The sequence below is a fragment of the Atractosteus spatula genome, chromosome 14, assembly GCF_055471065.1.
Source record: "Atractosteus spatula isolate fAtrSpa1 chromosome 14, fAtrSpa1.hap1, whole genome shotgun sequence".
NCBI lineage: Eukaryota > Metazoa > Chordata > Actinopteri > Semionotiformes > Lepisosteidae > Atractosteus > Atractosteus spatula.
The window spans coordinates 15,856,323-15,880,321 of NC_142719.1; positions in this window are offsets into that span (position 1 = coordinate 15,856,323).

Consider the following 23,999-nt stretch of genomic DNA (forward strand, 5'->3'; position numbering starts at 1 on the left):
GTGTTTCTTTTCGTCTAGACGTGTTCTATGTTTTATTTCAATAATATATTTTATTACTTAACCCCTGACTTTCATAATGGAATCATCCCCAACCACCTATGCCGGGTTTTCCGACGTCATGAACAAAGAGAGGGGGGATGTATTATTTTCACATTTTACAAGCTTTTGTTCTCCATTTACTCCATTCATTAGAAAAAGACTGATAACACGATATTTTATAATAAATCAAACAAGTCGATCCTCGGACACGATAGAGTCGTCGCCGTCTTTTAATCTTTGAACAAAAGATATGTGTACCCCCCTTTAACTATAAAATAATACATCTGAACAAGAGCAGACCAACTCTTACAAATCGAAGAGACCAGAGGGGGCAGGTCAATAATCATTTAAATTATATGTTTATGAGAGATGGAAATATAGCAAGGCTTGCAAGGCTAACATAATACAATCACGCTGTTTTAACGTCAATGTGTGGATCGATTTAATATTTTGGAGGAATGTAAAGGAAAGCCCCTTAAAGTATTTATGTCTTACCCGTGTAGTAGAGAATGTGGCCGTCCAGGCTTACTCGCCTGTACACAACGTTACGCCAATAGCGCTGCGGGTGAGAGCGCGGCGCAGAGCTTCAAAAAGATCTGACTGTAAGTCAATCCACAGTCACAAGAAACGCAGACAATATGATCGAGACTTCATGTTTGCGAACCATTTACTTCTGGTGTATATATATTGTAGGTTATGTACACTGTTGCACTGTTCAAAACAGACCCAAAGCCAACTATTCTAAGCAGATGACAGGTTATTAATTTCCAGTATTTGAAGTCTCTTTCGGAACGTCCAAGCTTTATGTTCGCATTTTTTTGTATTTTTTTAAAGTGGTGGAATCGTCACATCAACGAGAGAACGAGAATGTCCATATGTATTAACTTTTAGTAATCACATTGCAAGTTACGCTTGATGCGTGTATTTCAGTCTTGAAAGAAATACCTTAACAGGGTCTTTCTGTCGCAGTGTAACTCTATTATGTGTCAGACGACTCTATTTACGATATAAACTTTTATGCTGAGTGTCAGTTGAACTTGCACAATCACAAATGCTGCGCGAACGAGTGCAGTGTGGCTACTGAGCAATTTCTTTTGCAAAGTAGCCCATGTTTACAGAGTATAAATGCAATCAACAGAGTGTATTATTAATCCAATCATTGAATGCATTAGTGCGAGGCAGAAGCAAATGGAATGACTCAATGAAAGCAGCGTGAAATTATTTTGTTTTTGCCGAGGTCTACTTGCACGCGAAGCTCTTGAATCAGAGCTGCGCTGGCCTGCGTATTATGCGCAGATATCGGCTGGTGGAGGGTTTTAGAGACGCCCATCAGCAGCCGTCGAAGAACGACAGCTCAGCGTGGAGCTGCGGAGATGCGCGTAAGAGAACGACTCTTATTATCATTCTCAATTCTACAGACAGGATCCCAGAACGCGCATTGCTGCTTTCTCCTTCTTCTCCACCAGGGGGCGCTCCCATAAAGGCAATTGATAGACTAGCCGCTAGCGCGGTGTCGGTGATCGTTCCAATGTTGTACAATGGTAGCAAAAACTGCCAGAGGAATGAATTGGGTTGTCATACTCCGAGACCTTTCTGCCTTTAATCTACAATACTCTTCATGTTGTCAATGGGTGTAGGGGCTCTCCTGATGTGAAGTACCCACAGCCGCTGATTCTGACAGTAGGTTAAGATCGTCAACATGACAACGGAGCTATTGCACACTCCCACAACCCTAAAAAACGCTTTGGCTCTCAGTTTTTAATGTGCTTCCTTATAGTTTTCACTTATGCCATATAATCTGTGATGTGTACTTCTTTTTCTGTAATTCACAGAAAAAAAAACCTGTGGTTTAAGAGAAACAACACATACAATATGCACCTGTAAAGAATAGCAACAGTCACTTGGTCGGTTGTTTTGAGAAAGGATCTAATAATGGCAGCTTCTGGCCCTGGTGTGGGTGTGTGCGTGTCTGCGTCTGGTGTCCTGTCCAGTCCCTTGCAACCACGAGCTGGATGAATTGGTTTAGAAAATGGATGGATGGATATCATAATGGCTTTCCGTTACTATCCTGTTGGTGGATCAGATCTTTTTTTTATGATCTCTGTACCCACATTTGTGTTTGTACCAAATTCTGCCTCATTTGTTCGGCCTCTCGGGCTCCTTTTTTTAGTTTTATTCTTGCCCCGCTGTGAGAATGGGGGCCATCGTTTCGGAACCTCTCGTAATTGACAGCGAAGGGGAAAAAAATCAAATCATTTATTTATCCAGAAAACCCCCTGGGGAAATGCCCATAGGACCATCCCCCCCCCCACACACACACACACACCACCACCCCCATCGGAAAAGAGATACCTGGTCAGTCAGGGGATTTTTACAGGTCTCATTTTGAGCATCAATGTCCTAAGTGTTCTGTTTGATTTAAAAAGGATCTGACTGAAAGCAGGTCAGAGCAGCAGAGGGTAGCAAATTTACCAGGCAAGCAGACCCAAGACAAAGAGCTCAGCATTTATTGCAATTTTCAACGACACATGCAGCGAGAGGAAAGAGTGCAGCAGCTACAGGATTGAGAAGCTACCCCGAGCTGGAGAAAGTCCCCCTGTCCCTTAGCACTCCTTTCAGAAACCAGCTTCTGGCACCATGGATAACGGCCTAATAGTGGCGCCCGTGTCCACTGCGAAAAGCTGCAGAAGAAAAGCCACTTTGTCTATGAATAATACTGACAACAACAACAGGGGTGACAAGAGCAGAGATCGGTTTAATCGAGAAGAGAGAGAGATAAAACAGATAAGGTTTTGTTCCATTCCTAACTGAAACCAGCATGCACTCAAAAGCTGTGTCAGCATCTGTATTCATTTCCGTCCACAGGCTGAGAAAGGCAGATCAGAATTTGGAAGTTTCTATATTCTGTGGTTTCTTGTTGTCCAACTCTCTTGCTTGTTTTTTTGCTTTATTTGTTTCCCCAGGGATTTTCTGTTCCAGTTACTTCTCTTCGTCACATTTCAGAGCTAGCTCGATGTTAAATGACTGAGAAATATTAAAAATTGTCTTCAGCTCAAAGCAAGTGCATTCAAATTCCACATTATTATTGCCATTTTCCTGAGTGACATCACCCCCAGAATCCTTTGCACAGCATATTACTCTCCCTCGCTTCTTGTGATACACAGAGTTGCAAGCACAGGTTAATTACATGCTGAAAAGTTAAAAATACACATATATATGCTGATGGAAAAAAGAAATGCAACATTTTCTGGAATGAGAATAATACAGTTATAGCTTATGTACTTTCACAAAAAGTTGTCAATTTGTTTTAAGCCCTCTGACCAGCAATACAGCTTGTGCAGTGAGGCATTGCAACTTGCCAATCACACCAAAGCTCGTTAGCTGCACTTTTACCTAACGAAGTCCAGGTGGAACAATGCCTGATCAGGTCACCTTTAAAAAAGCCTTAATTCAAAGCTTAGGTCACTGCAAGAACAAGGCCACACTTAGTTTTCTGTGCGTTCCATAATGCCTCGAATGGCACCAGAAGCAAGGGAGAGGGCCATTGGCATGCTGCAGGCAGGCATGTCATGTGCCAGCGTTGCCAGACACTATGGAGTAAGCTGCTCCACTGTGTCCTGACTGCAGAGAAGGTTTCAGCAGACCGGCAGATCTGGTCGCTCTTGAGTGACCACACCAGAGCAGGACCGACACATCAGACTGGTCCATCTGAGAGATCGTTTCAGATCTGCCACCTGTACTGCTGCTGAAACTGCCGGCAGACACAATGCCTGCATGAGTGACAGGACAGTGAGGCTCCATGCTGCTGGCCTGAGAGCAAGGCGACCTGTCAGAGGCCCTCTGCTCACACCTCCTAGACGCCACAACTGACTGGCTTGGGCCAGACAGAGGCTGCGATGGACTCGTCAGCAGTGGTATCAGGTCCTCTTCACGGATGAGTCGCTCTTCAGCCTGTTCCATGCAGACAGGAGGGCCCAAGTGTGGAGGAGGAGGTGTTGAGCTTCTTTTGTTCCATCAGTATAAAACATTATGTATATATCAGTATCCTATGTCAAAAGAATAATGACAAAGAAATGTTAAAAATTACTTATATATTTTATCTTACTATATTCATCACAAATGTTAAACAGCAGCTCTATGACCCTGCAAGTGACAACCCACTGAAGCTCAGCAGGTGTGAGCCTGGCCAGTACCTGGATGACCAGTACTCCTGGGAAAAACTAATGCTGCTGCTGGAAGAGGTTGTTAGTGGGACCAGTGGGGGGCACTCAACCTGTGATCTGTGTGGATCCTAATGCCCCAGTATAGTGATGGGGCACTGAACAGTATAGTCATGAAAAGAGTAGGGGTGTTACCCCGGTGTCCTGGCCAAATTTCCCCCTGGCCTTTACCAATCATGGCCTCCTAATAATCCCCATCTCTGAACTGGCTTCATCACTCTGTTCTCTTCTCCACTGATAGCTGGTGTGTGGGGAGAGTACTTGCGCACTATGGCTGCTGTCTCATCATCCAGGTGGGGCTGCACACTGGTGGTGGTGGAGGGGATCCCCATTACCTGTAAAGCACTCTGAGTGGAGTTTATTGTAGTAGATTATTATTATTTTTTTATTCATATTATTCAGTCTGACTGTTTTCCCCTAATCATAACTTCTTTACAGTACTAAGAATCGTAACTATACTGTACACTTTGCAGTGCTGTGCCATTTGTGTGCTTCTTAGGATATGGTATCAGATTAATTTCTTGACTTTCTGAGATGCAGTCAATGTCATTGAATTTTCAAAAGAAATGACTTCAACTTCCTCAATTCAGTTTGCAGTAGCTAGTGCTGACAGCCCGCCTGCACGTGTTCAGCCATGTACAGATGAAAGCACAGTGGTTAAACAGAAACACCCATGTTATGGGTCAGGTTGTTCATCTGTAGGTCAAGAGTTTAAACATCGGTGACTAGGTCAAGCTTTACAGCATTGCCTAAAAAAGCCTCTCAATAGAGAAGCGACCTCACCCAAATGAGAGCAGCAGAGGCATGTGTGACAGTGTTACTGCAGCTGTCGGATAAACATGAGACAGCTCTGCTGGTCCAGGCATTGTTACAGGTTTGAATCTAAAAGCTTATTGATGACCTACCTGATGCTGACACGCCAGTTACCGAACCCAGAGGACTGTTTGGCCTAAAGGTGTGAAGCAGAACAAGACACACCAACCCCAAAGAGGATCTATGTGATGAAAAAAAGGCTGCAGTATTAATTTAGACTTAGTTATTTTAGCACAACAAAGAACAGAGGTTTGAGACTTAATTCATCACTGGTGAGACTCATCTCCATTACACTGGGTTACCAAACCCAGAGTGCTGTTTAGCCTAAAGATAGCCAGGAGGCTACCCTAAGCCTAAAAAATAGAGGTTTGAGACTTAATCAATGGTGTTGCAACTCCTTTCATATGAAATAACCTTCAAGTAAATGGTGATACTCATTCATACAGATTTGCTAAGCGCAGCTAACAGGGTGAGTACTTCAACACCCCAGAATTAGTTAGGGAACCTTACCTTTTAATTAGCAAACCCCGTCATCTTCTTTTGTTAGGGACTTCTGCTCTTGACTGATTTGGCTACCCTCACCCTTGATTAATTAGAGAGCCCCATCTTTAATTAGTCCAGTCCCCAGAGCTGCCTGGCTGATCGACTCTCTGCGCAGTGAGAATAAGGGAGGCTGTGCTGTGCTGATAAGGCAGCTCGAAGGAGCAACACTCCTGCCACATGCAATAATTAAGGGTTACTAATGACCTAGCCTTACATAACCAGGGATAGGGTTTCATCTACAGGGCCAGGACTCAAACCAGTGACCCTCTGGGGCCGAGGCAACAATGGACTGGCCATGGGTTGATGAGTGGCAAAGCCTAGATTCAAACTCGCAAACCCTGCAGGCTTGAGAGCTCACCCTATTCTCTAGACAGACACTCTTACTGGAAAGCGAATGGCTCAGCGTAAGCGACTGCCACCTCAACTACGATCGTCTGCCGGGGCGACTTCCTGAAAGAAGACAGTGATTAATTGTGGACGCGACGTGACTTTCGTCTCAGCTTGAGTCTGCGACCAGGTTTCAGAATGCGCGTGGGGACCAGGGGTGGAAATCGTGCACTGACGCGTGTCTGAGTAAGAGTGAAACCTAGAAATCTGAACATGGTCTCATTTTATTTCATCTGCTGAGTGATTAAACCTTGCAGTGTTTTTAAAGACTCCCCCTTAAAACCTCAGGGTTCAGAAGACCTCACAGTGGGGGAAAAAAAATCAGCAATGGACTTCAATCAGATCAGATTTACCGCGCTCCTAGATGAGCAGAAATGTGAATTGCCATTCTTGATCTCTGTTTTTCAATGACCCTGACCTTTGTATTTAGCACCTCTCATTACCCCTGTTTGGATGGCCAACCTGTGAGCACGAGGAAGCATGACCTGGGGAGGGGTATAAGAAAAGTAGCTAAACCAGAAGGTCTAAAAGATCAGAATCTTTCTTTTTCTTTTTCCTTTTTTTTTAAAAAAAAGTTCTTCACGGAGAGAGGTGTGGATTATTGAGGATTTATTTCAGTATGAATTCCTAAACCACTTCCCTTGTGGAACTGCGCCATAACTGGCCCCTTGATTGTGTAATTGATACATTAATGACATTGTCAAAGCAATTAAGGAGCCGAAAACATTGCAGCTCCGCGAGAAAGCGTGCTGGGCTGCGGATGTGGATTTCAAAGGCGTTTGCAGGCACGTCAAACTTCAAAAGCTCCAGCTTGTCATGAAGCTGAGACCTCAACCAAGGCTCCTCTCTTTCATCTCAGTCAAACTTGCATGACCATGGTCTTCTCCCCTGCTTCACAGACAGAGACATGAACTCTAGGTGTGAGCTGAATGGTGGGGGGCGAGCCAGTAAAAGGTGCGATCAGCAGACCTCATGAATACAGTCTTACAGCGATTCGGAGCCGCGTGCACAAAATGCGCCCGATTCCAGTTCTGTTTGTTTCGATCATCTCTGTTGAAACATCTTAGTACAACCCGAGTCCGACTGGGCGCGACCCCTTACTGGACTCAGCCCGTTCAGTGCTCTGCTCGCCCCTCAGCCCCGGCGGAGACGCAGTTCTGCACGCTCCCTGAAGCTGCTTGTCGAAAAAAAGCCCTGCGCGGTGCTTCGAGAGGGAACATGAGCGCTGTGCATCAGCAGATCTGCGTGTTTGTGTCTCAGCACATCGCTGCCGAATGCCGGCTGAGGAACATCACGGCTCTGTCTGAGAAGAACGAAGGACTGGAATGCAGGGTGATGGCTCCTACTGCATTGCTCTGCCTGTCTAGGTTAAGTGAAAGAGCTGAAACACACTACTGAGTGAAAGGGGTGAGCGGCCTGACACAGATGGCTATCTCCGGTCGAGGCGACACATGGATGCTGTGAATCAATCTCCTTTGCTGTCTTCTCAGAGCCCCTATCCAGGTGATTTGTTCGTACTGCTGGTGGCAGACAGGTGAGGGAGAGTGCCGTGCTGCACCCTCTTCCAGCCAGACGTGTTTTTTTAAGGGTTTCAATGTGCCTTTTGTGCAGCCTGCTGTCTGCTCAAAGGTGACGGCGGCCCAGTTTTGCAGAACTGGAACGGAGGAGCTGACGAGCACCGAGGCAGGCAAGGTTCTGTGCTGCAAAGGGCTCAGACCTGAGGGTTGAGCTAACCGGACGGGCTGCTAAGGAGGAAGGCTGACGATTTCCTCTGCAAAAATCAAACCAGAACCTGCAAAAACCAGTTGTTTGTACGCCGTATAGGCAGGCCTTCCTGTCTATAAAGGTTTTTTTTTCCTCATTTCTGCAAACCAAAGCCGACCGGAAAAGTGCTTGCTTTCCCCCCCCCATCTTAAACATGACTTTTGTTTTTAAGCATAAAGGGCTTTTGCCTTAAATTCTAAACGTGTGCGTGGCCTTCAGGAAAATTCCACCCCGATGTAAGATATAGACCACATTAGTCAGTTAGCCCAAGGTATTAGTGTGGAAACTGTTCGCACAATGTAGAGAGAGAGTTTGTGAGATGGTGTGGTCAGGAATTGAATGTGCAGCACCTTGAGGTAATGTGTCATGACGACTGGCTTAATATAAAATAAAGATTATTAAGAATATTAAACTCCAGAAGGGGTCACTGTGTCCTCACCTTTAGGAGCCCACTGTCTCTGTCTCATAGTGGGGTTTATCCTTGATAAAGAGAAATGATCTGAGCTCTACAGCAGGATACTGACAACAGACAGAAGCCAGCTGCTGTCAGACAATGGTTTTCCAAGCCAGGACAATTGAAAGCCACAATTTATCTCCAGACCTTTTCTCTCACGCAATTGCATTTACATTTGCTACTTCCTACTTTTGCTCTCCATACTGAGTCATTCCAGGCACTTCTTGAGACTCAACAAGAGGACTAGAGGCGGGAGTACACAAGAGGACGTTAAGCATGCTTCAGTGCTCAGTGCTTTAGAACAGAGGTGGCTGAACACTTAGGCCTGTAGGGCGTTAAACACAAGACAGAAGATTTAATTGATTAATTTAAGTTAATTGATTCATGTTTGTAGATCAAGTGTTCAGAAATCCCATCTGTTCCTAGATCCTAGTTTTTAGGGATGGGAGATTTAGAGAGTCTTCTAAAATTGCAGGACAGTGCAGATTGATATTTACCTTGGATGTACTGGTGCATCACTAAATTACATCCCCGTGTCCCAAGAACCCAAACACTTGTTCCTGGGCAGCTCACGCAAGGGATTCTAGTCGAAGCTCAGCTGTGCCAAAAGCGGCTGTGTTGTGCTTAGTCTCCCTGCAAGGAAAAGACTGGGTTTTGACGAGAAGACCCATGTGTTGAAGGAAACACATCGGTCACAAAGGAAAGACACAAAAAAACAATATCATCAGCCCTCTTGTTGAAGCTGGTACCCTGGCATATTTTAAGAATGGAAATGGCTGGATGGGATCCTGGGATCAATAAGATCAATTAACTACCACACACGCTGGATGGCCAAATGCCCTCCTCTCACTCTTGACTGTTCTCGTGTTCTGCAGAGATGAACCGCCCCACTTTAAGCAGCAGTGTCTCTGCTCTCCCGTCCTTCGGCCCCTCTGCGGTGTCAGGAATGCAAACACGTCGGTGTGGGCGTGAGGGTGCGAGAGAGGACCCACCTGTCTTTCTCGGGGAATGGGGGGGATCAGATAGGGTCTGGGTACGGTTCAGTGCCCTTGCACAGAGCACAGAGTGAACCCCCCAACTAAAGATTCTATCACCCCACCCCAGCCTTTCCACCAGGTTGAGTTCCAGGCACAAAACGTAAAGAAAACAGGGCCGTTGTAAAGTCAGCCACCTGTTTGAGTAATCTCTCTTCAGCCGTTCATCCAACTTGATTGAAATTCAGTGGATCCTTAAGAACCGGTGCAGAAATGTTTTCCCCCCATTGAAAATAATGAAAACAAAGAACAAATTAAGTCATAGAAACATCAAGGAGAATAAAAAAAACTAAAATAAAAAGGCAATAAAAAATGCAGACCATCTCACATTGTTAAGAGTACATTATAGGAGGTCTCCCACCCAGAAAAAGCCTGAGTAAGATTCTGAGACTCCATCTCTTAAGTCTCAATTAAAAGGCAAAGAGAGATTTGACTGAGGTTAAGTGCACACAAGAGGAGCATGTAACTGGAATCTTTTTAAAGGTCAGTTTAGCATTGCTAGTAAATGAGCAATTTTTCCACAGTCTTACGAACACAATGCATGAACTGCCAGGACCTCACAGTGGGGGAGGAGACAGATGCTGGGATCGTCCTACGCTAAGCCTGACGCTGTGATTTACTCAGCATGCAGGAAAACGACAAGTTGTGGTGGGTGGGGAAACATCTCTGAGCTTACCAGCGCTTTAATTATTTATTTCATCATTTAAATTTAGCAACCACTCCCAGAATGCCTAATTGACCCAGGTGATGAAGAATATTTCACTAATTGAGGGGGGGTCTGGAAAGGGACAGAGACCAGGAAGAGATTATACCCTAGGGAATATCAGCAGCTCTCTGACCAAACAATAGGTTCACGTTCATCTTGGGGTTTTTTTCTCAAAGCCTTATTGAAATCAGTGCCTAATAGTCACTCTGTAATTTCAGAGAAATGATCTGGGGGCTTTTGAGTTTAGCAACTCTGATTAATCACAGTCCACAAGTGTTGCAACTGCCCGTGTCTCATGTGTGCGTGAAGTCATCTACAAAAATCTGTCATCTATTAAAAGCATGGGATTCGAGCTACTCACTCGCACATTCGCTGGTACATTAGCAATACAGTTCTGCTACTGTACTTTGCCCAACTCTGTCATAACAAAACCGACAAAAAGTCCCCCCCTTCCCTCACCTCCCACCAGATAATATTAGTGTGTGGTAGTTTGCATGTGGTTTCGTTTCAGTGCTTCTGTATGTTCAGCATTATGTATATTTGTTTCTCCACAGCTTCACTGGATGTTAATGAGTAATGACTGAAAGGTGCTAAAGAAATTGCCTTAGACCAGATGCCACTTCAGCAAAGAGGATTTTTTAACCAAACCATTCAGTTTCCAAGCACAAGATCAGAAACGCATAGTACTACAGAAATAGAAGAGAAATATTTACTCATGTTAAACATACACACAGACACATCTATGATGTTATTAGTTTCATTCTTCAATATATATATATATTCATACACACTTATCTATAATGCTATTAATTTAACACACTGGTTTGTGCAAATACATTTCAAAATTAGATAACTAAACCTGAAATGTCTAACACCTGGTGCTACAGTAGCAATATGTGCAAGAATCTGCACCTGGCAAAACCGGAAACGGATCAAACTGCTATGGAGTGGGAGTCTTATCCATTTGCTCAAGGCCACACCCACATCTTTCTCTTGAAGCAGTTAGGCTGTGGGTGTTTCTTGGGGCGGTTACTGGTTTACAGTTGTAGTAACTCTGAGCATGCTGTCCCGGTTAGCAGGCATGTCTAGATTGCCTCCCGTATGCGTGTGCATGCATGTCTGTAGGTGGGTGACCTGGGACGTCCTTGCGTCCCATCCTGGGTGCAGTCCCAGGTCATGCCCTGTGCCTGCCAGGTTAGGCACCCACTCTCCATGGCCCTATAAGGATACAGTGGCTTCTGGAAATGGATGGATGGTTTTTAAAAATCCCAGTCCAGAGATAGCTCCAGCATGGTGTTCTTCAAGCATGCAGTCTGCAGTGGGAAGAGGCAACTGGTTCATGCAGCCACCCCACCACCATTGCAGTAGTCACAGGGCAGCTCAAAGAGGGCTTGTCAGGCTTTCACTTCAAGTAAATGAGATATCCGCACTATTTAAGCAGCACCTTCCGATTCTCAGAAGGTTGAATCAGAGCCGGGGTTTATCCTGGCAAGCAGCAGGCACAAGGTGGGGTCCATCACGGACAGGGTGCCAATCCATCGCAGGCCATACACACACAGACACAGACAGACCCCCCCTCACACCAGGGCTGATTTTCCCAGAAGCCAGTTAAGGTCCCAACATATCTTTGGACTGTGGGAGGAAATCAGAGCACCTGGACTAAACCCATCCAAACAGAGGGAGGACACACAAACCCCACACAGACAGCACCCCAGGCCCCAGTGCTGCAAGGCAGCAATGCTGACCACTGTGCCTTCCCAAACCCAGACACATGGAAGACAATTCTCAACAGTTTGTCTTTCTATTTTGGCCTTGCTGCCTTCCAGAACTACAAGATACCAGGAACGAATAATAGGACACATTGCTTTGGTTCATCTCACTAAGACGGCTGGATTAATATTAGGAAGGAGGCATGAAGCTGCTGCAGTTTCGTAGAGCAGGACCAAGTGGATTTTGACCAGATAAGTGTTCACTGCTTCTTCTTCTTGGGGAGAGCACCGTGAACTGTGATCTCTTCAGAAAAAAGAGAAAGCTGTTCCACCACACTTCCATATTCACATCAGAAAATGCACACTGTGGGATGGCTTTCCAGACAAGATTGTCTCAAAAATGTTTTGGTGGGGTCAGTACGCAACACAGATTTCAACACTTAAATGCAGAAAGAAGAACAGCAGGTTTTGTGGGTTTTGAGTCTATCTGTCCGTTGAGGATCATTGTGCTTACCCAGCTTTCCGAACCCGTTTTCAGCTTTTATAGTTCCCCCAAAATCATAATCAGCAATTTCAGCAAGAATCCACAGGTGTGGTCAAAGAGAGTGGTTTTTCAAACCAAAGGAAAATGTTGTGCACATGGTACAAAACATGCTTTTGCTTTAACTCGGAGTGCTCCTGTGACACTCAATGGATTCAGTGGGTCCCTGTCAATAACCTGTCTTTCTTCCACCATGAAATAGAATAAAAATTGCAAGCCAAATGCAATCATTTCAATTTTCAAAGGTCACTGGGGCCTTTACCGATCATGGCCTCCTAATAACCCCCGTCTATGAACTGACTTCTTCACTGTGGTCTCCTCTCCACTGATAGCTGGTGTTTGGTGAGCATACTGGCACACTATGGCTGCCATTGCATCATCCAAGTGGGGCTACACATTGGTGGTGGTGGTGGAGGGAAGTCCCTGTCACGACCGCCAGGCAGTCAAGACCAACTCTTAAGCGATCTAATCAGCACCAGCAGCGGGTGATTATTAACAAACGCCGCCGCACGAGTTAAAGCACCTGCACACACTCCACCGTGCGGTGCGCAGTGCTATTTATACCATCCTAACCTGCTTCCCGCTGCTCGGTACTGAGTCTACTCCTTGAGAGCTCTACCTGGCGTTTTTCCCGTACCTCGTTCATTCTGGATACTGGACTCCCCTTCTGCCTTTTCGACTTTGGACCTCGCCTCTCGCCTTGGACTGTTCGCCACCGGTGTTCTCCCTGGATTATGATTTACCTTACGCCTTTTGACCACGACCTTGCCTCTCGTTTTGGATTGTTCGCCTGCCTCATCTACTACCCGTGCCTGCGTCTGCACAGGATCCTTGTATCTTCCCACCAGGGATTCCTAACAGTCCCAGCTACCTGGATAGTGGAGGGTAAGGATTATTAGTACTGTTTTACCTCTCAGCACAAATGGTTGGATGCAAATCTGCAAATTCCTCAGCCAAAGTCCCTCTGGCTGTGATGTGAGGCAGCTACGGTGAATCCCATTCCCTGTGTGTGGTGGTCTGGAGGATATCGGACCCCCCCTGAGGGAGGGGTGTATCCAGCAGCTCACCGTCTCACTGGGCCCGTGCAAATGTGGGCTCTCGTCCTGCGCGGAAGTCAGGCGTCTTCAGCCCGCTCCGCGTTTGCGGTCTTTGTCAACACGGGGCCCAGAGGCCTCGGCCCTCGGAAAGACTCCGGCTGTCGGCGGACAGCTCTGAGCCGCTGGAGCCGAGCCACCGGCAGCCGGATCTGGCACCTTCCCACATCTTTCCCGGAAAGGCTGTGCTGTGAGAGAGACATGCGAGCTGGGTGCTGGGGCCCGGCGGGGAAGGTCACGCAGAGAGCATCAGACGCTTCTTCACGGACAGGAAAGGCCAACGCGCTGGACCCGCGAAGCCGGCAAGGCCTGCTATCCGGGAGCCATGGAGATCCCAGGAGTGGTTTTGTAGAGGATTTGTTCACCGACCTTCAAAAAAAAAAAAACGCAGTCGAGTATAAAAATTAAGGGTTAATCATCGCCTTCATCTGCTGTGATGATGCAGGTTCTTTATTTGTAATATCTCTGTAGTCTCTGGAGACAGGCTGTCTGGTCAATCGTTAATAAGTCAGTTTCAAACTGAGCAGACCTAACAGACTAGCACGCCAGTAAGTGGTTTTCAGAGTCCTTTTTAAAAACTCACACCTTCACACATAGACACACATCATCTGTATTCCTGTCCGTGTAAGAGCTCTTCTCGTCTCCCATGCTCTTTTTTTTTTCCACTGAGCCTGGTCTGCTCCTGGGTGGCAGAGTGGCGCCGTGGTCAGCACCGCTGTCTCATGGTGCGGTGCTGGGGCCCGGGGTCCAGTTCTGGACCTGGGGCGCTGCTGTGTGCGTGGAGTGTGCATGTTTACACAGGGTTTCCTCCCACAGCCCGAAGACATGCAGGTGGGTTAATTGGCTTCTGGGAAAATTGGCCTTGGCAAGAGCGTCTCTCTCTCTCTCTCTCGGCCCTTCCCTATTCACCTGCACCCCTGAATTGGGTGAAGCAATCAGAAAACAGATGGACGAAAGTAATATCTGCTCCTCTGAAATGCAACTCCACACAGCACGAAAGTAGACCCAAAAGCAAAGTCTTAGCCACTTGTAGACTTCTACAGCTCTCTTTCCTCAGCTCTATAGTAATTTCAGCCCCCTACACCTCTCTCTGCTTCCTTCATGGTCAACACCATTTCGCAGGACTCCCCTCTGTAAAACCAGTTTATTTGTATTTTTTTCATTGCTGCAGGGGGACAACCCGTGCTTTCAGTGTGGCTGCAAACATTCAGAGTGAAACAGTCAAGCAGAAACCTCAGCCGGCCGATACATCCAGGGTGACAGTGCGCTCGCCTTTGAGCTCAAGCCGAGCTCTGAACGTAACCCAGAACTGAGACACGAGGTTCAGTAGGTTACTAAGTGAAGCACAAACGCTCTTGGGACGTTTCTTCCTTTTTGACAACGGGCGATAAATGCAGATTGAGGGCTGTCCTGGGCAGCCCCTGCTGCTGTACAAGCTCGCCTCAGGCTATACAGAGCTTCAGCGTTTACTGCACTAGTACAGTTTTAGACCGTTTTTGAATTGTAGTAGCATTACCACATTTTTGTAACTACTCCACAGTCAGAGAATAACTGCAAATATTGTATCTGTGAGTCCGAGTTTAGATGAGAAACACCACCCTGCGCTATTGTGTCAGGCGGCTTTTGTACGAGTCGTCAGACGCTTCATTCTGGTGAGTAAAAACTATCGCGGAAGGTAAAACGGATTTTTAAAGTGAACTGGTGGCAAGCACTAAGTCTAAAACATATAAAAAGTAATTTTCTTTAACTGTCTGTAGGTGTTTTTGATTTACCGTTTATTTTTTTCGAACACCATTTGAGGATGCCTTTTTGACGCCGGGTTTCAATGGGAACAAAGACAGACCAAAAGGCCGCTTCATGTTCTCACAATTTCACATAAACGCGGGCTAAATTTCCACTCAAAAACTCACACCGCGCAGAAATATTTTTCATTTCCCTACTGTCTCGTCCACAACTACCTCTTTTTAAAATTGTTTTAATTTTGCAAACTTTTTCAGTGGTTATAGTGGGACAGCGAAAGCGCCTGACAAAATTCAATATAATCTTAGTAAAAATACTATAGGGGTTTTGAAAACAGCGTTTCCATCAACAGCTACGTTATCAGTATAAATGGTGCCCATTTTCAATGTAGTTGTATCAGTACACATGGCTGCGATAGTTTCACTGGCCTCCGAGCTCTGAACACCGTTTATCCTCGTCATAGAAACCAACACACTGGAAATCTCTCAGGCCTAGTCTGAAGGTTTGTAAAGAACGAAAAAACACCCTTCTCGTTTTTATCATCTTTTGGTGCTTTTGGAATGGTGTTCAACTGCATTAGGAAAGAAAAGAGAATTATGTATCGTGAGCCGCGTTAGACCTGCAGTGCAGTTTTAAGATGCAAGTCTTATCAAGGTCTGGAAACCGTTACAAATCGCTACAGATTCAAACCATATACAAAATGGAAGGTAACAAGTGACGGCACAGACGGTGTGCTGGCTGCTGTCTGGGCTTTTCTTTCCAAAGCAGTAAAGCCTGACTTCGCAGGTACGCTTACTCATTGTGGAGTAACGCTTAGCTGTCACTGTGCAGGCAGACGTCCAGAAAGAGAAAACGTAGGCTCAGACAGTTTCCCGTTCAGACAAACGTCTGCACGGCTACAGCATTTCTAAAAGCGCTGCAGCTTCGTCACCGTCTTCCCCTTTATCATCTTTACTTTGATTTGCCCTTTGTTGTAACGATCGTGAGCAACGTACCGTGAGGCAGCGCTCTTTTTAATGACCGAATGGCTGTTGCACCAGGGTGTGTGATCCGTGACATCTGGTAATTAAAGAAAACAGACGATTACTGCAGGGTTTTTTTTGTTCAATGTTCGCTGCAGGCGTGAGCTGCCGCCCCCGTGATCTTTAACACCTACTGTGTCAGAACAGTTCGATTCCACGCTGAAAAGTAGAAAGGAAGAGTTTTTCGGCTGATCAATCACCCTTCTCTGAAGAAGCCTCCACAGCCAACGCATGTTGACTTAAGATCACTTTATTAGCCATATATAATTTCTTGTATTAGGATTTCGTCTTTTCACCTACCCCAACTTGCTCTGCATGAGACTCAGACAGGTAGAGGAGCTTGGGATCAGAGCACAGGGTCAGCCATTGTACAGCACCCCTGGAGCAGCTGGGGTTAAGGGCCTTGCTCAGGGGTCCGACAGAGTAGGATTCCTCTGCCAGCTGCAGGAACCAGCAACCTTCCAGCCACAGCTGCAGATCCAGAGCCACAGAGCCACCGCTCCGCCCTTGGCTCCCCCCATGCTGCACTGCTGGATTCTAGTTTCGCTCAGCAGTGGAGTAAAGGGTGGCAGGTTACCACAGTTCTTTAAAAAGAATAATTCAATTAAAAAGTTTTCGCAGCAAGGCTCTGCACCCACCTTCTTTAGTCTGCAAACTATTTTAAAACAGTCTCATCGATTTGGAAAGAACCGTGCATTGTGCAAAGTCACCTGTCAGGTGTTTGAGCGAGGGTATTTCAGCAATCACAGTGATGTCGTAACCTAGCTTGTCGGTTTTGTGTGCTATCTCGTCAAGAGACGAGCTGAGGAGCGGTCTGTGGTCCTCGGGAGGCTTTGCACAACGATCACCGAGGCAATGTTGCGGGTTAACAGACTAAAAACGGACCACTTTCAACTGAGAGGCGGGTTTGGATTGGTCAGCAAGGGATTTTTGTGCAGTCCTTGTGCAGAAACCAGTTGAAAAAAAAAAATCTCGAGAGAAAAGCTTGCAGGCAGGTGGCTGAGGACTAAACAAGCACGTATGCACTGACAGTTCTGGCTGAGCGTTTCTGGTTTCCGTCTTCTTGTAACGGCTGGGAGATGAGCTGTGGCTTTAACACCCACCTGCATGCAGGGGTCTTGCTGTACAGAGCGGAGACGCTGCTGCCTTCTTGCAGGCTCAGGGGAGGCAGGGACTTGCAGCAGCCTGACGCAAGCCAGGAGAGGGGATGAAACACCGAGCAGGCCGTCTGCGTTACAGTGGCTTTTCAGTCTTGTTGGTCACCATTTTCAGGTCGACACAACCCTGCGTCCTTTCAAACCCTGCCCCAGAATCAAACTTTGGAATGGTTAGAGAGAAGCTCTGCAGGAGGCCTGCTGTCTATTTCATACAGACTAGAGGGGATACCTCCCTACAGATTGTACAAATTGTGGGTTGTAGCAATCAGACCAATCAGCAATTCTTAGTCTGAGTTACAGCAGGAAAACAAAACACTTGGGGTAAGTTAGATTACATTACATGTGTGTGCAAGGGATTTTGGACAAACTGTTCATGAATATGGTTAGCAGTGAACTTAACATAGAATGGTTTTCCTCTGTGTTGAAGGCTTTTTAAGTGACGAGGCCTGGGTTCATGCATTCAGTCTTTCAGTCTGAAGCAGCAGCAGCAGCAGCAGGAGGAAAGAACATAGTACTTATCACCACGATCGGTATCTTCCAAGACCTACATCCTTCCTGCTTTCACAGGCAGTGCAAGGTAAACAAAGGTCCATGCAGGTAGGAGAGGACAGCTTTATCATCCAGTGTGTCACAAAAGAGTCAAGCGAGTGAGAACTTGGTGAGAACAATAAAAAAAAAGAAAGGAATTATTACTCATTCTTGTAACAACCCTCCCACTATAGAAGAAAGGCAAACACTTTTCCATACTTTGATGTAAGACTTTTATAGGCTGCCAGTGACCTTAATTAAGCACCACACCTGTGCCCAGCTGATCACACTAATAGTGCTCATTGTGAAACTATTGTTACAGAGTGAACTGTCCAATTCCTTATGTAGTTAGTGTATATAAAAGTCGATATTATATGAAAGGATACCAGATGTATATCTGGAAGACGACACAGAGAATACTGTAACTCAGCATTGAGCAAGAGTACAGTAAACATGTAATCTTCCCAAACTGCAGAACACACCCTTAACTAGATCTAGGTGTTCAAATTAATCACTTTCCAAAGTGGCATGGCAGCCCTGCTTGTTGCTAAGTTACACGCAGTGAGCCTCGGGAGTCTGTGTTGTTTGGGCTTTCCAGCTCGAGCACATTCAGCCCAAGTTGCCACTTGTGTAAGTCCAAGGTCCGGGTCAGTTCGTGAGAGTGCCCGAGTGCTGACCAGAGATGTCTGGCAACCTTTTTATCTCCTTGAGCCACTGAGGAGACTCCCTATAGCTTTAAAGCGCCGTGCATAACAAGAAGGGAATCTGCCAAAGCCTTATTTATCAGCTAGAGAGAGAGGCTTGGGTGGAAATAACTTCTGCTTGTTTCGTTTATATGTTTTGCATCGCTTTGAAAGGGTCCTCTAACTGATGGCAAATTGAAACCTTCCTGCATCGCCCTTGCCCAAGCAAGCCGAAAGCAAAGGTACGAGGCTTTATGTGTTTTGCATTTGAACCATGACACCAGAAATATGGTTTGCCACAATACCACCTGACTGATCTTAGCCCTAGTCTTACCTGTTTTTGTTTAATTTAGACATTTTCAATGTGAAAGGCTGCAGTTTCTTTTTATTTTGCGCCAGGAGTTAGCCAGTTCCGGAAAGAAAGTTTCCGTCTTCATTTTTCCCGCCCTGAATCATAAGTGCTAGTACATTGTGGGTTCTGCAGTTCACATCACATGCTACGCTATTTTTAGTTTAGTTTAACAACTACATTTGAAGTGGAAGGAACAGAAATGGAGCAGGGGAGGAGAAAAGCACCGCACAATGCTCTGCAGCCCATTTGTGAGCCATTGCCCTGTCCAATACAGAACAAAGTCCCTTCCCCAAGTCTGGAGCTTCATTTTAGTGTTCCCTTCAGCTGACTCTACTTCTACGGATAGAAACTTTGTAAATTACTGTTGGGAGTGAGTATTGGTTGTAATGATATAGCTCTTCCCTTTCTTTCTGCGCAGAGCATAAAAACTGTAAATAGGATTGATAGCATTGTAAAATTGCCTTTTTCCAAGTCCCATTATCGAAAAATAGTTTTAATGTTGCTGTACAATTGAGGGACCTGCATAAGCACGTACAACAAACACAAGAGTGCGCTCCCAACAGAAGCAGGCTTTCACTACCAGCACTGCACTTTTAGAGCGGACCTGTAGGGGTCACTGTTGTACGGCAAACTGAACACAACCTTGGCTGACCCCTCCCAGAAAACTCAGCCACTGCTTGTGCACCTGGGAAGCATACATCATTATTAAACATCTTAAAACCAGTTTGCTGACAATAGCTTAATAGCTTACAACTGAAACGTTACTGAGCATTTATTTAGGATGCGGTTTTTCTGTTGGAGTAGTTAGTGGGAGAAAATGCAACTTGCTAAGGAGGCAGCACGGCATGAAGCACGTAGCACTTTTTTTGTTAAATAAAACAAGCGCCAGGTGCATTTTTAAGTGGCTAGACTCAGCAGATCTGTGGTGATGCTAAAGGAAACCGGTCCTTGCTGTTTCACATCATTGTAATTTGAGCAATTTGCAGCATGCTGGGACAATATTGGTGCAAGAGACTGATACTCTCGTGAGTAATTTTACTCTTTCTGATTTGCATCTGGTCCCACTTAATTCAGGACCGCATTTGAAGCTGCACACTTCATATCAATCAATCGTTTTTTTTTGCTTAATTCCCAAACAGTAATTTGTCTTAGAAACAGAGGTTGGTGTGGTGCGTGGCAAGAAAACAAAAGCGTGCTCTGGCCTGTCACCTCGGCTGGGCAATTGGCACGAAATTGTGCAATAAATGACTTTGAATGAAGGGACCATGAAAGAAAAATAAAGAAACCCGACTTCGTCCAATTATGTAACGAAATTTCATATCCAAATCAGAATTGTCACAGCATGTGCAGCTCTTTTATCTCACTGGATTGGGAAAATATGAAAGCTCCTGCAGACTCTTAAATGCCTTGGGATTTAATCCAGCTACTGCAGAGTTTAGATGTATACTTCCACATACTGTATAGACTGTCACGATTGTAGTCCCTCCTCCTTAAGGGCGCTCCGGCTCTTCCTTGTTTGCCCTATTCCCCGCACCTGCCCCTTGTTCCAGTCTCCTTCCTGTCCCTTTAAAAGCCAGACCCAGTCCCCAGTCGTGGCTCTGCATCTGATCTCCACATCGTGCGAGCCCGGGACTTGGATTCGTCTGGCTCCGTTATGCTTTTAGCTTCCTGCTCCTGCTCCTGCTCCTGCTCCTGCTCCTGCTCCCCCCGCCGGTCCCGACCCAGCACCTGTTTTTAATCCCTTGTTTTGGATGGATTACCCAGCCATGGACTTTCGCCCGTTTTTTGGATTCTCCCTTGGACTTATTCTTTGGATTGTTTGCCTCGGCCACCCCTCCCCGGATCACCAGCACTGCATGGACACGCCCCCCTGTTTTCATCCCCGTATTCCTGCATGACTTTTTCCCCAGTGTTTCCTCACAATTCTGGATTGTGTCGTCCGCATAGGGTCCGGAAAGAACTGTTCGTTATATAGACTCTTGCGTTCTTTATACAGTATATGAAAGACATAAACAGGTAACCTAATAGGATGAAAACTGAACTTGTTTTTTTTCTTTTTGTCTGAACAGTTATCTCTTTAGCTCCTAAGCTGATAGAAACATCACCGTCCACACTAAGGGGTCTGGTAATGGGTTTGGGGTTCGAATGGGAAGAAAAGCTTAAAAAAAATGCTAGGAATCAGTATTATTGTTTTCCGGAAAAGTATCCAGGTCTGCATGCCATGCAGAGATAAGAGGGAACGTGCTACAATTCACTGATGGTTTTAGTGAAAGCAGATTTCCAAGTAAAACAAGAAGGGACCTTTCATTGCGCAACCAGCCCTCTTCTGCGAAAACACAAGAACGCAAAGGTCAGCAGTATCGCATACTGTGATGGATTGTTGAACGATAGGCTTGGCACAGCTCTTTCTACCCAGCAAAAGGGTCATCATAACATTCTTGTTCCTGTCCTTCTCCAAAGAACTCTCAGGTCTTTATGGCTTTTTTGGCTCCAGTTTATCCAGGGACACTGGGCTTAGAGACTAGAAATGTGAGCGTCCATTTTCTCACCACTTTATCCAGTTCAGGGAAATGGGGAAGCCGGAGCCTATCCAAGCTAGCAACGGGTGCAAGGCAGGGCACACCTTGGATGGGATGCCAGTCCATCGCAGGGCAGACAGACACAGACTCAGATACAGTACGCACACGCGGTCCAGTTTCCCCAGAATCCACGTAACCTACCAGTATGTCACTGAACTGTGGGAGGAAACCTGGGGGAAACCCACATAAACACGTGGAGAACATGCAAACTCCACACTGACAGCACCCCAGAAATTGAACCCAAGGCCCCAGTGCTGTGAGGCAGCAGTTGTATTACTGTGCCATCCTGCATAGGACTATCCCCAATTTATAAATCACATCTACACATCTATGTACTGAAAGGGTTCGTGTAGTGCTCAGATCCCTTCTTGGCCTCTTTTACAGACTAAAATAACAGTTGCTTTAATAATTGGAAGCACTGTCACAATTTGCATGCCTTTTACCTTTCCTCCCTCTTTTTATTATTGCTCTTTTGTTTCCAGTTTCTTTTATCTTTTGGGTGTGGTGCGGGGGACGAGTGGGAGTACTGGCGCGAGTTCCAGTCTCTTCGGTACTCCATGCAGCGGGTTGTGGGAGGCTTCTTTTTAGTAAATGAAAACATCCTGTGAGTCCACAGAGCCACCGCACCGCACAAGAGCCACCGCACTGGGTCCCCTGTTCTGGTCCTGAAGTGCCTGCATGTCTGTAGGCTCTTATTCCATCTCGGCTCTAAAGAAACTGCATTCAGCTCAGTATTGGCTAAATTGATACCAATTTAACATCTTGTCTCTGCTCTTAGGGTCCTGCCGCATGGAAGAGACCTAGAAAACAAACTGGGCAGTGGACAAACTGACTGGCCTCCAGGACCAGGACTGGGGACTGCTGATCAATGGGGTGCAGCATTGTCCATCAATATGATCACAGATGCACAGAATTGCATGATGGGAGCATACTGTGCAGCTGTAAAGTGTGTTTTAACCTTTAACCCGGATGCTGTTGTGTTACCCATCTGGGACTCAATCACCAATAGAAGCCTGGCACACCAGCGTTAAAGCCTAAATTCCTTCAATACGGCACAAAAGAAACACAGTCATGTTGTAATCTGGCATTTCTGCATCACTTTCACTTATGAAAGAGAGTTTTAATTTACATTTGAGGTTTTTTACTGCACTATCCCGATAACATTTTGAGTACAGAGTGTATAGTTGCTTCCTGTGTAGTATATGTTGGTTATATATATATACGCTCAAGGCTGTTTCCTGTTACTTCTGAGATCTCTACAAACGTCTTATCTGTACAAATTATTTTTTAACAGCTCAGCTGTTTTTTTTTAAATCTTGCATTTGGTTTGCTCACAAACAAGGTCAAAGGTTGTACAGAACCTAGCTATCATTTCTTCTGCTTTATAAGGACTGCCCCGGCCTCATAGTTCAGCTCCAGCCCCAGGGACACATAAATAGAACAGGTTAAAGTTGTTTAATACTGTTCATTTGTCTTACATCCCCAACTGGGTTACTTTCTCTCTCAAAACATTCCTGTTTTCCAAGAACTAAGTAAGAATTGTTGTAACAGCAGCAGTATTTTTGTTACCAAAATGATAGTTTTGAAACTCGTAAATTGCAAGCCCTGGGCTGCTGCCAAAGACCTGTTGGACTTAACGTGACTCCTCAGACTCTGGGCCTAGATTTTTTTCTCACTGGGCTGGGGTTTGGGACCCAAGCAGAGGGAAATCTCCTAGACTTCTCAGAAGCAAACATGAATTTACAGCCTGACCTGGCATTCAATTTCGCCTTACTGTTTGGCAGCTCAAGACCTCCAGTTTCTTACACATAGGCAAAGAGCAGGCTTCTGGGCTCTTGTCTCTCTCCTTCGCTGCTGTGCTTCTTGAAACAGGGCATATTTGTTTTCAGTTTTTGCGGTCAATATATTACTCTTGTGTTGAATTTAATCCCTTTAGGATGCACTGAAATCCTGGCCATCCCGATAGGCAAACAAAGGGAAAGGTCTTCTCTGGTTAAAACTTGCCCCGAAATGTCTTGCACTTGAACAATCTGGGACAAATATTCACAAACAAGCAGTGTGAGGAATGGTAACAGGTCATCATTATCACAGGGTTAAAACAAACAAAAATCCTTGCATTAAAAATAATAAATTAATAATAATTAATTAAAAATAATTATTCAGCTTTAGTTTTTATGCTCAAGAACAGAAAATGTCATGAATAACAGGAGGCTCCTTGGCCTATCAAGCTTGTTTGTTTGCTAGTAGGGTCCTGGGAGCTGTTTCTTGAAAGAAACTGGGGGATCGGCTTGGTTGAACTTGTTCCACACTCCCACCACCCTGAGTGTCCAAAGCGCCTGCTGTTGTTGAGTTGAAATGTTCGAGCAAGGCCTGTGAGGGAGGTGAGTGTTTGCCGAAACACGCTCATGTTGTGGCGAGCTATACAGGTCGTGCCAGCAGCCAGGTCACCGTGCTGCTCCTCTGACATCCTCGCAGTCAAATCCCTCTCTTTGTCACACCCCCCTGTTAAGGAGGGGCTATTGACCTCAGTGAGGGATATCACAGGGCCGTGCCCGGTACCAGACTGCGGCTGTGTGGTTGTGAAGGTGATGTGTGTCTGTCTGGAGAGGGTACGTTGATCACAAAGCCAGCCGA